Here is a 16,910-nt window from a genome sequence, read left to right on the forward strand (position 1 = left end):
TTCTTGAATTCTTTCCGGTAATCCTTTCACAAACGCGTCGATCTTCTCTTCCTCATCTTCGAACGCTCCCGGACACAATAGGCACAATTCTGTGAATCGTCTTTCGTACGTGGTAATATCAAATCCTTGGGTTCGTAACCCTCTAAGTTCTGTCTTGAGCTTATTGACCTCGGTTCTGGGACGGTACTTCTCGTTCATCAAGTGCTTGAATGCTGACCACGGTAGTGCGTACGCATCATCTTGTCCCACTTGCTCTAGATAGGTATTCCACCATGTTAACGCAGAACCTGTGAACGTATGCGTAGCGTACTTCACTTTGTCCTCTTCAGTACACTTACTTATGGCAAACACCGATTCAACCTTCTCGGTCCACCGTTTCAATCCGATCGGTCCTTCGGTTCCATCAAATTCCAAAGGTTTGCAGGCAGTGAATTCTTTGTAGGTGCATCCTACACGATTTCCTGTACTGCTAGATCCAAGGTTATTGTTGGTATGTAGCGCAGCCTGTACTGCAGCTATGTTTGAAGCTAGAAAAGTACGGAATTCCTCTTCATTCATATTCACGGTGTGTCGAGTAGTCGGTGCCATTTCCTTCAAAATAGTTAAATGGAACAAGTTAATCATACAGAATATTAAGAGTAGTTAATAGTATTTCGTAGCATAATATGAACTCATTTATAAAAGCTTTTTCTTCATATTAGCGTTTTATAAGTTTAAATTCGGGTAGTACCTACCCGTTAAGTTCATACTTAGTAGCTAATATACAATTCAACTACTACAATTCTATATGAAAAACTAATTGTAATAATATTTCGCGTTCAAACTTTTATACAATATTTTACAAACTTACAATACCGCTTATTTTACATAAAGCATGAAATATAGCACACAATAACTTTGATACAAGATAGTTGTGAAGACAATTCTAGCTAGTACACAAGTCGTTCAGCAAAGGCAATAAAGACACGTAATTCATACGTCCAGAAACAAGTCATGCATTCTGGTTTTACTAGGACTACTTCCCATCCTTGGTCTTGTGCAACATAACCGTTATGGCCGTTGATAAGACAGCGTGTTGTAACGTCATCAAAGGGACGAGGGTTACGTAATGTCCAACAGTCCCGTAATAATCTAAAAACCTCATTTCTTACCCCAATTACCGACTCCGTCACTTGTGGAAACGTTTTGTTTAATAGTTGTAGCCCGATGTTCTTGTTCTCACTTTGGTGAGAAGCGAACATTACTAATCCGTAAGCATAACATGCTTCTTTATGTTGCATGTTAGCAGCTTTTTCTAAATCACGAAGTCCAATATTCGGATATATTGAGTCAAAATAATTTCTTAACCCGTTGCGTAAAATAGCATTTGGGTTCCCCGCAATATATGCGTCAAAGTAAACACATCGTAACTTATGGGTTTCCCAATGTGATATCCCCCATCTTTCAAACGAAAGTCTCTTATAAACCAAGACATTCTTGGAACGTTCTTCGAATGTCTTACAAACTGATCTCGCCTTAAATAGTTGTGCCGAAGAATTCTGGCCGACTCTAGACAAGATTTCATTAATCATGTCTCCGGGTAGGTCTCTTAAAATATTGGGTTGTCTATCCATTTTTTGTTTTTAAACTGTAAAATAGACAAGAGTTAGTTTCATAAAAAAATACTTATTAATACAAGCAATTTTTACATATATCATAAAGCATAAGAACACTATATTACATATATTACACCACACGAATACAACTATCTTATTCCGACTCGCTCGTTTCTTCTTCTTCGGTTTTGGTTCGTTTTGCCAAGTTTCTAGGGATATATGATGTTCCCCTAATACGAGCCGTCGTTGTCCACATTGGTTTAGAAAAACCTGGTGGTTTAGAGGTTCCCGGGTCATTGTTACAACTTAAGGACTTCGGGGGTTGACGATACATATAAAGTTCATCGGAGTTGGAATTAGATTTCTCTATTTTTATGCCCTTTCCCTTATTATTTTCTTTTGCCTTTTTAAATTCAGTTGGGGTAATTTCTATAACATCATCGGAATTCTCGTCGGAATCCGATTCATCGGAAAATTGGTAATCCTCCCAATATTTTGCTTCCATGGCGGAAACACCATTGACCATAATTAACTTTGGTCGGTTGGTTGAGGATTTTCTTTTACTTAACCGTTTTATTATTTCCCCCACCGGTTCTATTTCTTCATCCGGTTCCGATTCTTCTTCCGGTTCTGATTCTTCTTCCGGTTCCGACTCTTCTTCCGGTTCCTCTTCGGGAACTTGTGAATCAGTCCACAAATCATTCCAATTTACATTTGACTCTTCATTATTATTAGATGAGTCAATGGGACTTGTTCTAGAGGTAGACATCTATCACATAATATCAAACACGTTAAGAGATTAATATATCACATAATATTCATATGTTAAAAATATATAGTTTCCAACAAAAATGTTAAGCAATCATTTTTAAAGAAAACACAGTCGAAGTCCAGAATCACTAATGCATCCTAACAAACTCGATAAGACACACTAATGCAAATTTTCTGGTTCTCTAAGACCAACGCTCTGATACCAACTGAAATGTCCCGTTCTTATTGACTAAAAACGTTCCATATTAATTGATTTCGTTGCGAGGTTTTGACCTCTATATGAGACGTTTTTCAAAGACTGCATTCATTTTTAAAACAAACCATAACCTTTATTTCATAGATAAAGGTTTTAAAAAGCTTTACGTAGATTATCAAATAATGATAATCTAAAATATCCTGTTTACACACGACCATTACATAATGGTTTACAATACAAATATGTTACAACAAAATAAGTTTCTTGAATGCAGTTTTTACACAATATCATACAAGCATGGACTCCAAATCTCGTCCTTATTTAAGTATGCGACAGCGGAAACTCTTAATAATCACCTGAGAATAAACATGCTTAAAACGTCAACAAAAATGTTGGTGAGTTATAGGTTTAACCTATATATATCAAATCATAATAATAGACCACAAGATTTCATATTTCAATACACATCCCATACATAGAGATAAAAATCATTCATATGGTGAACACCTGGTAACCGACATTAACAAGATGCATATATAAGAATATCCCCATCATTCCGGGACACCCTTCGGATATGATATAAATTTCGAAGTACTAAAGCATCCAGTACTTTGGATGGGGTTTGTTAGGCCCAATAGATCTATCTTTAGGATTCGCGTCAATTAGGGTGTCTGTTCCCTAATTCATAGATTACCAGACTTAATAAAAAGGGGCATATTCGATTTCGATAATTCAACCATAGAATGTAGTTTCACGTACTTGTGTCTATTTTGTAAATCATTTATAAAACCTGCATGTATTCTCATCCCAAAAATATTAGATTTTAAAAGTGGGACTATAACTCACTTTCACAGATTTTTACTTCGTCGGGAAGTAAGACTTGGCCACTGGTTGATTCACGAACCTATAACAATATATACATATATATCAAAGTATGTTCAAAATATATTTTCAACACTTTTAATATATTTTGATGTTTTAAGTTTATTAAGTCAGCTGTCCTCGTTAGTAACCTAGAACTAGTTGTCCACAGTTAGATGTTCAGAAATAAATCGATAAATATTATCTTGAATCAATCCACGACCCAGTGTATACGTATCTCAGTATTGATCACAACTCAAACTATATATATTTTGGAATCAACCTCAACCCTGTATAGCTAACTCCAACATTCACATATAGAGTGTCTATGGTTGTTCCGAAATATATATAGATGTGTCGACATGATAGGTCGAAACATTGTATACGTGTCTATGGTATCTCAAGATTACATAATATACAATACAAGTTGATTAAGTTATGGTTGGAATAGATTTGTTACCAATTTTCACGTAGCTAAAATGAGAAAAATTATCCAATCTTGTTTTACCCATAACTTCTTCATTTTAAATCCGTTTTGAGTGAATCAAATTGCTATGGTTTCATATTGAATTCTATTTTATGAATCTAGACAGAAAAGTATAGGTTTATAGTCGGAAAAATAAGTTACAAGTCGTTTTTGTAAAAGTAGTCATTTCAGTCGAAAGAACGACGTCTAGATGACCATTTTAGAAAACATACTTCCACTTTGAGTTTAACCATAATTTTTGGATATAGTTTCATGTTCATAATAAAAATCATTTTCCCAGAATAACAAATTTTAAATCAAAGTTTATCATAGTTTTTAATTAACTAACCCAAAACAGCCCGCGGTGTTACTACGACGGCGTAAATCCGGTTTTACGGTGTTTTTCGTGTTTCCAGGTTTTAAATCATTAAGTTAGCATATCATATAGATATAGAACATGAGTTTAGTTGATTTTAAAAGTCAAGTTAGAAGGATTAACTTTTATTTGCGAACAAGTTTAGAATTAACTAAACTATGTTCTAGTGATTACAAGTTTAAACCTTCGAATAAGATAGCTTTATATGTATGAATCGAATGATGTTATGAACATCATTACTACCTTAAGTTCCTTGGATAAACCTACTGGAAAAGATAAAAGTGGATCTAGCTTCAATGGATCCTTGGATGGCTCGAAGTTCTTGAAGCAGAATCATGACACGAAAACAAGTTCAAGTAAGATCATCACTTGAAATAAGATTGTTATAGTTATAGAAATTGAACCAAAGTTTGAATATGATTATTACCTTGTATTAGAATGATAACCTACTGTAAGAAACAAAGATTTCTTGAGGTTGGATGATCACCTTACAAGATTGGAAGTGAGCTAGCAAACTTGAAAGTATTCTTGATTTTATGAAACTAGAACTTTTGGAATTTATGAAGAACACTTAGAACTTGAAGATAGAACTTGAGAGAGATCAATTAGATGAAGAAAATTGAAGAATGAAAGTGTTTGTAGGTGTTTTTGGTCGTTGGTGTATGGATTAGATATAAAGGATATGTAATTTTGTTTTCATGTAAATAAGTCATGAATGATTACTCATATTTTTGTAATTTTATGAGATATTTCATGCTAGTTGCCAAATGATGGTTCCCACATGTGTTAGGTGACTCACATGGGCTGCTAAGAGCTGATAATTGGAGTGTATATACCAATAGTACATACATCTAAAAGCTGTGTATTGTACGAGTACGAATACGGGTGCATACGAGTAGAATTGTTGATGAAACTGAACGAGGATGTAATTGTAAGCATTTTTGTTAAGTAGAAGTATTTTGATAAGTGTCTTGAAGTCTTTCAAAAGTGTATGAATACATATTAAAACACTACATGTATATACATTTTAACTGAGTCGTTAAGTCATCGTTAGTCGTTACATGTAAATGTTGTTTTGAAACCTTTAGGTTAACGATCTTGTTGAATGTTGTTAACCCATTGTTTATTATAACAAATGAGATATTAAATTGTTATATTATTATGATATTATGATATATAATATATCTCAGTATGATGTATATACAGTTAAATGTCGTTACAACGATAATCGTTACATATATGTCTCGTTTCGAAATCATTAAGTTAGTAGTCTTATTTTTACATATGTATTTCATTGTTAATACACTTAATAATATATTTACTTATCATTTAACATAATTAACCAAGTGTATCAATATCTTAATATGATTAATATGTACCTAGTAAGACGTTGTTATAACGATAATCGTTATATATATCGTTTTCGAGTTTCTTAAATTAATAGTCTCATTTTTATGTATATAACTCATTGTTAAAATACCTAATGAGATACATACTTATAATAAAAACATGTTAACTATATATATAACCATATATATGTCATCGTATAGTTTTTACAAGTTTTAACGTTCGTGAATCACCGGTCAACTTGGGTGGTCAATTGTCTATATGAAACATATTTCAATTAATCAAGTCTTAACAAGTTTGATTGCTTAACATGTTGGAAACATTTAATCATGTAAATATCAATCTCAATTAATATATATAAACATGGAAAAGTTCGGGTCACTACAGTTGAATTGTATATTAGCTACTAAGTATGAACTTAACGGGAAGGTACTACCCGAATTTAAACTTATAAAACGCTAATATGAAGAAAAAGCTTTTATAAATGAGTTCATATTATGCTACGAAATACTATTAACTACTCTTAATATTCTGTATGATTAACTTGTTCCATTTGATTATTTTGAAGGAAATGGCACCGACTACTCGACACACCGTGAATATGAATGAAGAGGAATTCCGTACTTTTTTAGCTTCAAACATAGCCGCAGTACAGGCTGCGCTACATACCAACAATAACCTTGGATCTAGCAGTACAGGAAATCGTGTAGGATGCACCTACAAAGAATTCACTGCCTGCAAACCTTTGGAATTTGATGGAACCGAAGGACCGATCGGATTGAAACGGTGGACCGAGAAGGTCGAATCGGTGTTTGCCATAAGTAAGTGTACTGAAGAGGACAAAGTGAAGTACGCTACGCATACCTTCACAGGTTCTGCGTTAACATGGTGGAATACCTATCTAGAGCAAGTGGGACAAGACGATGCGTACGCACTACCGTGGTCAGCATTCAAGCACTTGATGAACGAGAAGTACCGTCCCAGAACCGAGGTCAATAAGCTCAAGACAGAACTTAGAGGGTTACGAACCCAAGGATTTGATATTACCACGTACGAAAGACGATTCACAGAATTGTGCCTATTGTGTCCGGGAGCATTCGAAGATGAGGAAGAGAAGATCGACGCATTTGTGAAAGGATTACCGGAAAGAATCCAAGAAGATATAAGTTCACACGAGCCCGCCTCCATACAACAGGCATGTAGAATGGCTCACAAACTAGTGAACCAGATTGAAGAAAGAATTAAAGAATAGACTGCTGAAGAGGCCAATGTGAAGCAAGTCAAAAGAAAGTGGGAGGAAAACGGTGATAAGAATCACCAATACAACAACAACAGCAATTACAACAATAATCGCAACAATTATCCCAACAATCGCAACATCAATCGCAACTACAACAAACGGCCCAACAACAACAACAATAACAACAGCAACTACAACAATCATCCCAACAACAATAATAACCGCAACAACAACAACAATCAGAAGCAGCTATGCCAAAGGTGTGAAAAGTATCACTCGGGGTTCTGCACCAAATTTTGCAACAAGTGTAAAAGAAATGGTCATAGCGCGGCAAAGTGTGAGGTCTACGGACCAGGGGTTAATAGAACGAAAGGAACAAATGGTGTCGGAACGAGTAATGGCGGAGCAAGTAGTGTCGGAGCAAGTTATGCCAATGTAGTTTGTTATAAATGTGGAAAACCGGGCCACATTATTAGAAATTGCCCGAACCAGGAGAACACGAATGGACAAGGCCACGGAAGAGTTTTCAATATTAATGCGGCAGAGGCACAGGAAGACCCAGAGCTTGTTACGGGTACGTTTCTTATTGACAATAAATCTGCTTACGTTTTATTTGATTCGGGTGCGGATAGAAGCTATATGAGTAGAGATTTTTGTGCTAAATTAAGTTGTCCATTGACGCCTTTGGATAGTAAATTTTTACTCGAATTAGCAAATGGTAAATTAATTTCAGCAGATAATATATGTCAGAATCGAGAAATTAAACTAGTTAGCGAAACATTTAAGATTGATTTGATACCAGTAGAGTTAGGGAGTTTTGATGTGATAATCGGTATGGACTGGTTGAAAGAAGTGAAAGCAGAGATCGTTTGTTACAAAAATGCAATTCGCAATATACGAGAAAAAGGAAAACCCTTAATGGTGTACGGAGAAAAGGGCAACACGAAGCTACATCTTATTAGTAATTTGAAGGCACAAAAACTAATAAGAAAAGGTTGCTATGCTGTTCTAGCACACGTCGAGAAAGTACAACTGAAGAAAAGAGCATCAATGATGTTCCCATTGCAAAAGAATTTCCCGATGTATTTCCGAAAGAATTACCGGGATTACCCCCACATCGATCCGTTGAATTTCAAATAGATCTTGTACCAGGAGCTGCACCAATAGATCGTGCTCCTTACAGACTCGCACCCAGCGAGATGAAAGAACTGCAAAGCCAATTACAAGAACTTTTAGAGCGTGGTTTCATTCGACCAAGCACATCACCGTGGGGAGCTCCTGTTTTGTTTGTCAAGAAGAAAGATGGTACATTCAGGTTGTGTATCGACTACCGAGAGTTGAACAAACTTACCATCAAGAACCGCTACCCACTACTTAGAATCGACGACTTATTTGATCAACTACAAGGCTCGTCTGTTTATTCAAAGATTGACTTACGTTCCGGGTATCATCAAATGCGGGTGAAAGAAGATGATATTCCAAAAACTGCTTTCAGAACACGTTACGGTCATTACGAGTTTATGGTCATGCCGTTTGGTTTAACTAATGCACCAGCTGTGTTCATGGACCTTATGAACCGAGTGTGTGGACCATACCTTGACAAGTTTTTCATTGTTTTCATTGATGACATACTTATTTACTCAAAGAATGACCAAGAACACGGTGAACATTTGAGAAAGGTGTTAGAAGTATTGAGGAAGGAAGAGTTGTACGCTAAGTTTTCAAAGTGTGCATTTTGGTTGGAAGAAGTTCAATTCCTCGGTCACATAGTGAACAAAGAAGGTATTAAGGTGGATCCGGCAAAGATAGAAACTGTTGAAAAGTGGGAAACCCCGAAAACTCCGAAACACATACGCCAGTTTTTAGGACTAGCTGGTTACTACAGAAGGTTCATCCAAGACTTTTCCAGAATAGCAAAACCCTTGACTGCATTAACGCATAAAGGGAAGAAATTTGAATGGAATGATGAACAAGAGAAAGCGTTTCAGTTATTGAAGAAAAAGCTAACTACGGCACCTATATTGTCATTGCCTGAAGGGAATGATGATTTTGTGATTTATTGTGACGCATCAAAGCAAGGTCTCGGTTGTGTATTAATGCAACAAACGAAGGTGATTGCTTATGCGTCTAGACAATTGAAGATTCACGAACAAAATTATACAACGCATGATTTGGAATTAGGCGCGGTTGTTTTTGCATTAAAGACTTGGAGGCACTACTTATATGGGGTCAAAAGTATTATATATACCGACCACAAAAGTCTTCAACACATATTTAATCAGAAACAACTGAATATGAGGCAGCGTAGGTGGATTGAATTATTGAATGATTACGACTTTGAGATTCGTTACCACCCGGGGAAGGCAAATGTGGTAGCCGATGCCTTGAGCAGGAAGGACAGAGAACCCATTCGAGTAAAATCTATGAATATAATGATTCATAATAACCTTACTACTCAAATAAAGGAGGCGCAACAAGGAGTTTTAAAAGAGGGAAATTTAAAGGATGAAATACCCAAAGGATCGGAGATGCATCTTAATATTCGGGAAGACGGAACCCGGTATAGGGCTGAAAGGATTTGGGTACCAAAATTTGGAGATATGAGAGAAATGGTACTTAGAGAAGCTCATAAAACTAGATACTCAATACATCCTGGAATGGGGAAGATGTACAAGGATATCAAGAAACATTTTTGGCGGCCGGGTATGAAAGCCGATGTTGCTAAACATGTAGGAGAATGTTTGACGTGTTCTAAGGTCAAAGCTGAGCATCAGAAACCATCAGGTCTACTTCAACAACCCGAAATCCCGGAATGGAAATGGGAAAACATTACCATGGATTTCATCACTAAATTGCCAAGGACTGCAAGTGGTTTTGATACTATTTGGGTAATAGTTGATCGTCTCACCAAATCAGCACACTTCCAGCCAATAAGAGAAGATGACAAGATGGAGAAGTTAGCACGACTGTATTTGAAGGAAGTCGTCTCCAGACATGGAATACCAATCTCTATTATCTCTGATAGGGATGGCAGATTTATTTGAAGATTCTGGCAGACATTACAGCAAGCATTAGGAACTCGTCTAGACATGAGTACTGCCTATCATCCACAAACTGATGGGCAGAGCGAAAGGATGATACAAACGCTTGAAGACATGCTACGAGCATGTGTTACTGATTTCGGAAACAGTTGGGATCGACATCTACCGTTAGTAGAATTTTCCTACAACAACAGCTACCATTCAAGCATTGAGATGGCGCCGTTTGAAGAACTTTATGGTAGAAAGTGCAGGTCTCCGATTTGTTGGAGTGAAGTGGGGGATAGACAGATTACGGGTCCGGAGATTATACAAGAAACTACCGAGAAGATCATCCAAATTCAACAACGGTTGAAAACCGCCCAAAGTCGACAAAAGAGCTACGCTGACATTAAAAGAAAAGATATAGAATTTGAAATTGGAGAGATGGTCATGCTTAAAGTTGCACCTTGGAAAGGCGTTGTTCGATTTGGTAAACGAGGGAAATTAAATCCAAGGTATATTGGACCATTCAAGATTATTGATCGTGTCGGACCAGTAGCTTACCGACTTGAGTTACCTCAACAACTCGCGGCTGTACATAACACTTTCCACGTCTCGAATTTGAAGAAATGTTTTGCTAAATAAGATCTCACTATTCCGTTAGATGAAATCCAAATCAACGAAAAACTTCAATTCATCGAAGAACCCGTCGAAATAATGGATCGTGAGGTTAAACGACTTAAGCAAAACAAGATACCAATTGTTAAGGTTCGATGGAATGCTCGTAGAGGACCCGAGTTCACCTGGGAGCGTGAAGATCAGATGAAGAAGAAATACCCGCATCTATTTCCAGAAGATTCGTCAACGCCTTCAACAGCTTAAAATTTCAGGACGAAATTTATTTAACGGGTAGGTACTGTAGTGACCCGAACTTTTCCATGTTTATATATATTAATTGAGATTTATATTTACATGATTAAATGTTTCCAACATGTTAAGCAATCAAACTTATTAAGACTTGATTAATTGAAATAGGTTTCATATAGACAATTGACCACCCAAGTTGACCGGTGATTCACGAACGTTAAAACTTGTAAAAACTATATGATGACATATATATGGTTATATATATAGTTAACATGATATTATGATAAGTAAACATATCATTAATTATATTAACAATGAACTACATATGTAAAAACAAGACTACTAACTTAATGATTTTGAAACGAGACATATATGTAACGATTATCGTTGTAACTACATTTAATGTATATATATCATATTAAGAGATATTCGTACATCATAATATCATTATAATATAATAATTTAAAATCTCTTTTGATATTATAAACATTGGGTTAACAACATTTAACAAGATCGTTAACCTAAAGGTTTCAAAACAACATTTACATGTAACGACTAACGATGACTTAACGACTCAGTTAAAATGTATATACATGTAGTGTTTTAATATGTATTCATACACTTTTTAAAGACTTCAAGACACTTATCAAAATACTTCTACTTAACAAAAATGCTTACAATTACATCCTCATTCAGTTTCATCAACAATTCTACTCGTATGCACCCGTATTCGTACTCGTACAATACACAGCTTTTAGATGTATGTACTATTGGTATATACACTCCAATGATCAGCTATTAGCAGCCCATGTGAGTCACCTAACACATGTGGGAACCATCATTTGGCAACTAGCATGAAATATCTCATAAAATTACAAAAATATGAGTAATCATTCATGACTTATTTACATGAAAACAAAATAACATATCCTTTATATCTAATCCATACACCAACGACCAAAAACACCTACAAACACTTTCATTCTTCAATTTTCTTCATCTAATTGATCTCTCTCAAGTTCTATCTTCAAGTTCTAAGTGTTCTTCATAAATTCCAAAAGTTCTAGTTTCATAAAATCAAGAATACTTTCAAGTTTGCTAGCTCACTTCCAATCTTGTAAGGTGATCATCCAACCTCAAGAAATCTTTTTTTCTTACAGTAGTTTATCATTCTAATACAAGGTAATAATCATATTCAAACTTTGGTTCAATTTCTATAACTATAACAATCTTATTTTAAGTGATGATCTTACTTGAACTTGTTTTCGTGTCATGATTCTGCTTCAAGAACTTCGAGCCATCCAAGGATCCATTGAAGCTAGATCCATTTTTCTATTTTCCAGTAGGTTTATCCAAGTAACTTAAGGTAGTAATGATGTTCATAACATCATTCGATTCATACATATAAAGCTATCTTATTCGAAGGTTTAAACTTGTAATCACTAGAACATAGTTTAGTTAATTCTAAACTTGTTCGCAAACAAAAGTTAATCCTTCTAACTTGACTTTTAAAATAAACTAAACACATGTTCTATATCTATATGATATGCTAACTTAATGATTTAAAACCTGGAAACACGAAAAACACCGTAAAACCGGATTTATGCCGTCGTAGTAACACCGCGGGCTGTTTTGGGTTAGTTAATTAAAAACTATGATAAACTTTGATTTAAAAGTTGTTATTCTGAGAAAATGATTTTTATTATGAACATGAAACTATATCCAAAAATTATGGTTAAACTCAAAGTGGAAGTATGTTTTCTAAAATGGTCATCTAGACGTCGTTCTTTCGACTGAAATGACTACCTTTACAAAAACGACTTGTAACTTATTTTTCTGACTATAAACCTACACTTTTCTGTTTATATTCATAAAATAGAGTTCAATATGAAACCATAGCAATTTGATTCACTCAAAACGGATTTAAAATGAAGAAGTTATGGGTAAAACAAGATTGGATAATTTTTCTCATTTTAGCTACGTGAAAATTGGTAACAAATCTATTCCAACCATAACTTAATCAACTTGTATTGTATATTATGTAATCTTGAGATACCATAGACACGTATACAATGTTTCGACCTATCATGTCGACACATCTATATATATTTCGGAACAACCATAGACACTCTATATGTGAATGTTGGAGTTAGCTATACAGGGTTGAGGTTGATTCCAAAATATATATAGTTTGAGTTGTGATCAATACTGAGATACGTATACACTGGGTCGTGGATTGATTCAAGATAATATTTATCGATTTATTTCTGTACATCTAACTGTGTACAACTAGTTGTACGTTACTAACGAGGACAGCTGACTTAATAAACTTAAAACATCAAAATATATTAAAAGTGTTGTAAATATATTTTGAACATACTTTGATATATATGTATATATTGTTATAGGTTCGTGAATCAACCAGTGACCAAGTCTTACTTCCCGACGAAGTAAAAATCTGTGAAAGTGAGTTATAGTCCCACTTTTAAAATCTAATATTTTTGGGATGAGAATACATGCAGGTTTTATAAATGATTTACCAAATAGACACAAGTACGTGAAACTACATTCTATGGTTGAATTATCAAAATCGAATATGCCCCTTTTTATTAAGTCTGGTAATCTAAGAATTAGGGAACAGACACCCTAATTGACGCGAATCCTAAAGATAGATCTATTGGGCTTAACAAACCCCATCCAAAGTACCGGATGCTTTAGTACTTCGAAATTTATATCATATCCGAAGGGTGTCCCGGAATGATGGGGATATTCTTATATATGCATCTTGTTAATGTCGGTTACCATGTGTTCACCATATGAATGATTTTTATCTCTATGTATGGGATGTGTATTGAAATATGAAATCTTGTGGTCTATTATTATGATTTGATATATATAGGTTAAACCTATAACTCACCAACATTTTTGTTGACGTTTTAAGCATGTTTATTCTCAGGTGATTATTAAGAGCTTCCGCTATCGCATACTTAAATAAGGACGAGATTTGGAGTCCATGCTTGTATGATATTGTGTAAAAACTGCATTCAAGAAACTTATTTTGTTGTAACATATTTGTATTGTAAACCATTATGTAATGGTCATGTGTAAACAGGATATTTTAGATTATCATTATTTGATAATCTACGTAAAGCTTTTTAAACCTTTATTGATGAAATAAAGGTTATAGTTTGTTTTAAAATGAATGCAGTCTTTGAAAAACGTCTCATATAGAGGTCAAAACCTCGCAACGAAATCAATTAATATGGAACGTTTTTAATCAATAAGAACGGGACATTTCACCTAAACTGACCCTAAATGAAAAAACCAAAGTACCCCTCATTTAAACCTTTTAAAAAAGCTGAAAATTGCATCAGACGGGATCGGAGCGCCGCTCCATAAGGTGGAGCGCCGCTCCAACCTTCAGGTCAGTTTTCAGTTTCTTGTTTTGGCCATAACTTTTTGACCGTAGCTCCGTTTTCGATGAATCAAATATCGTTGGAAACGTAATAAGATTTTCTTTCCAATGGTAAGGCTTTGAAACATCAACTCTGTCATACCCCATCCTAACCCATCTGGACGAAGTCACCAACATCTGGTTTCATTGCGATGATCGACTCCAAATAATGTCTTTACAATGAGCAAATGCACAGCGGAAGATTTATTTCATACCTGAGAATAAACATGCTTTAAAGTGTCACCAAAAGGTTGGTGAGTTCATTAGTTTAACATAAATAATGATTTCATAATTTTAATAAACCACAAGATTTCATATTTCCATTTCTCATAAACATACGTCCCATACATAGAGACAAAAATATCATTCATATGGATTGAACACCAGGTAACCGACATTAACAAGATGCATATAAGAATATCCCCTATCATTCCGGGACACCCTTCGGATATGATATAAATTTCGAAGTACTAAAGCATCCGGTACTTTGGATGGGGTTTGTTAGGCCCAATACATCTATCTTTAGGATTCACGTCAATTAGGGTGTCTGTTCCCTAATTCTTAGATTACCAGACTTAATAAAAAGGGGCATATTCGATTTCGATAATTCAACCATATAATGTAGTTTCGATTACTTGTGTCTATTTCGTAAAACATTTATAAAAATTGCGCATGTGTTCTCAGCCCAAAAATATAAAGGGTAAAAAAGGCAAATGAAACTCACATAATGTATTTTGTAGTAAAAATACATATGACAATATTGAACAATGCAGGGTTGACCTCGGATTCACGAACCTATATCATTAATGTATATTAACATATATATTTGTAATCGAACAAATTTATATATATTATATCTTAGTTTATATGTTATATGTATTTAATTTGTATATATTTAAAATGATTAATATTTATACATGTAGATATCTTAGTATGTATTTTAAATATATTTGTATATATGTACTCTTTATTTTATACTTATAACCTTGCAATATCCTTAAAACCTTTATTTTCATAATCATAATAATTTTAATGATATTGATAATACTACTAATAATAATTATAATAATAATAATAATAGTAAAAAAATGTTACTTTTAATAATACTATTAGTTTTAACAAAAACGACATGTTTGAAAATAATAGTACTTTAGTAATAATGGTATTTACTAATAATACTAATACTGATAATAATTATAATAATTTTACTACTAATGATATTAGTGATAATGATAATACTAATAATAATAATTATATTGTTAAGAATAATATTTATGTTAATACTAATAATAATTATAAAAACGATACTAATATTAATATTAGTGAAAATAATAATGATTTGTATCATTTTTCTATTAATAATAACAATATTAATACTAATAATCATAGTAATATTAGTAATACTTATATTAATAATCATGATAATTCTAACATTTCCATAATAATACTTTTAATGATATTGATAAGGATAACAATAATACTAGTAACAATATTAATGATGATATATTAATAATAACAATAATATTAATCTTAATTTTAATCATAATAATATAAATAATAATAATAATACTTATAATAATATTAATAATATTTTATAATAACAATAACAATAATAATAATAATAATAATAATAATAATAATAATAATAATAATAATAATAATAATAATAATAATAATAATAATGATAATAATAATAATAATAATAATAATAATAATAATAATAATAATAATAATAATAATAATAATAATAATAATAATAATAATAATAATAATAATAATAATAGTAATAAAAATAATAAGAATAGTAATAATTTAGATAACAACCTTTGAAGAAAACAAGTCCCAAAAAAATACGCTGTTGCCGGGGCTTGAACCCGTGACCTGTCGTTCCCAAACCAAACGCCTAACCATCCCTCTAATTCTGTTTTTATGATTCTAATACCTATCATATATCTATATAACTATCCTTCTGTTTCTCCTTTCATCTTCTTCCCTTAGCTTAATTCGATCAGAGACAAACCAAGCTAACCTCTAATTACTTATTTAGTTTTTAGGACTTGAAATATATATACAAAAACAATTTAGTTTGATGTTAGAAAACTAAAAATAAAAATAAAAAATTGAATACCTGCTGTTCGCGAGAAAAGAAAAAAAAATTAACTCAATCTTTGATTCTTAAATTGAGACCGTTTTAGCTCAAAGTTACAATATGAAATACCTTTCAAATCATTCAAAGAAACTTTAAAAAATTATCAATTTTACCAACAATAATCTCCAGATTATGAATTCGAAATTTAAGAACCGTTTGACTTTTTAGAACACGAACTTTGACTCGAAAATTCTTATTCGATAAAAAAAATTGGAATTTGAACTTTTGCAGATAGTTTTCAAAGACAATTCCTAACAACTTGGCATTAATACATTTTAGAATTTGATAAGAAATCGAATTTTGATAGATTAAGTTTCAAAACAGAGAATATCGAGCTTTATTACAAAAAAAATGGTTTAATTTTTCACCTAATGCAGTTAGCAATAGCTGTAATTGATAAAGGATTCGAGGGATTGATTAAGTTTGTCAAAACACAGGGTATTCGTTTGTTTTATAGCTCAAAGTCAATCGATAGAATTTTTGCTCCATCAGATAAAAAAAAATAATAAAATAAAAAAAAATTATAAAGTGGATTAAGACACTCAACCGAATTTGGATGCTTGTGATC

The sequence above is a fragment of the Rutidosis leptorrhynchoides genome, chromosome 4, assembly GCF_046630445.1.
Source record: "Rutidosis leptorrhynchoides isolate AG116_Rl617_1_P2 chromosome 4, CSIRO_AGI_Rlap_v1, whole genome shotgun sequence".
Classification (NCBI taxonomy): Eukaryota; Viridiplantae; Streptophyta; class Magnoliopsida; order Asterales; family Asteraceae; genus Rutidosis; species Rutidosis leptorrhynchoides.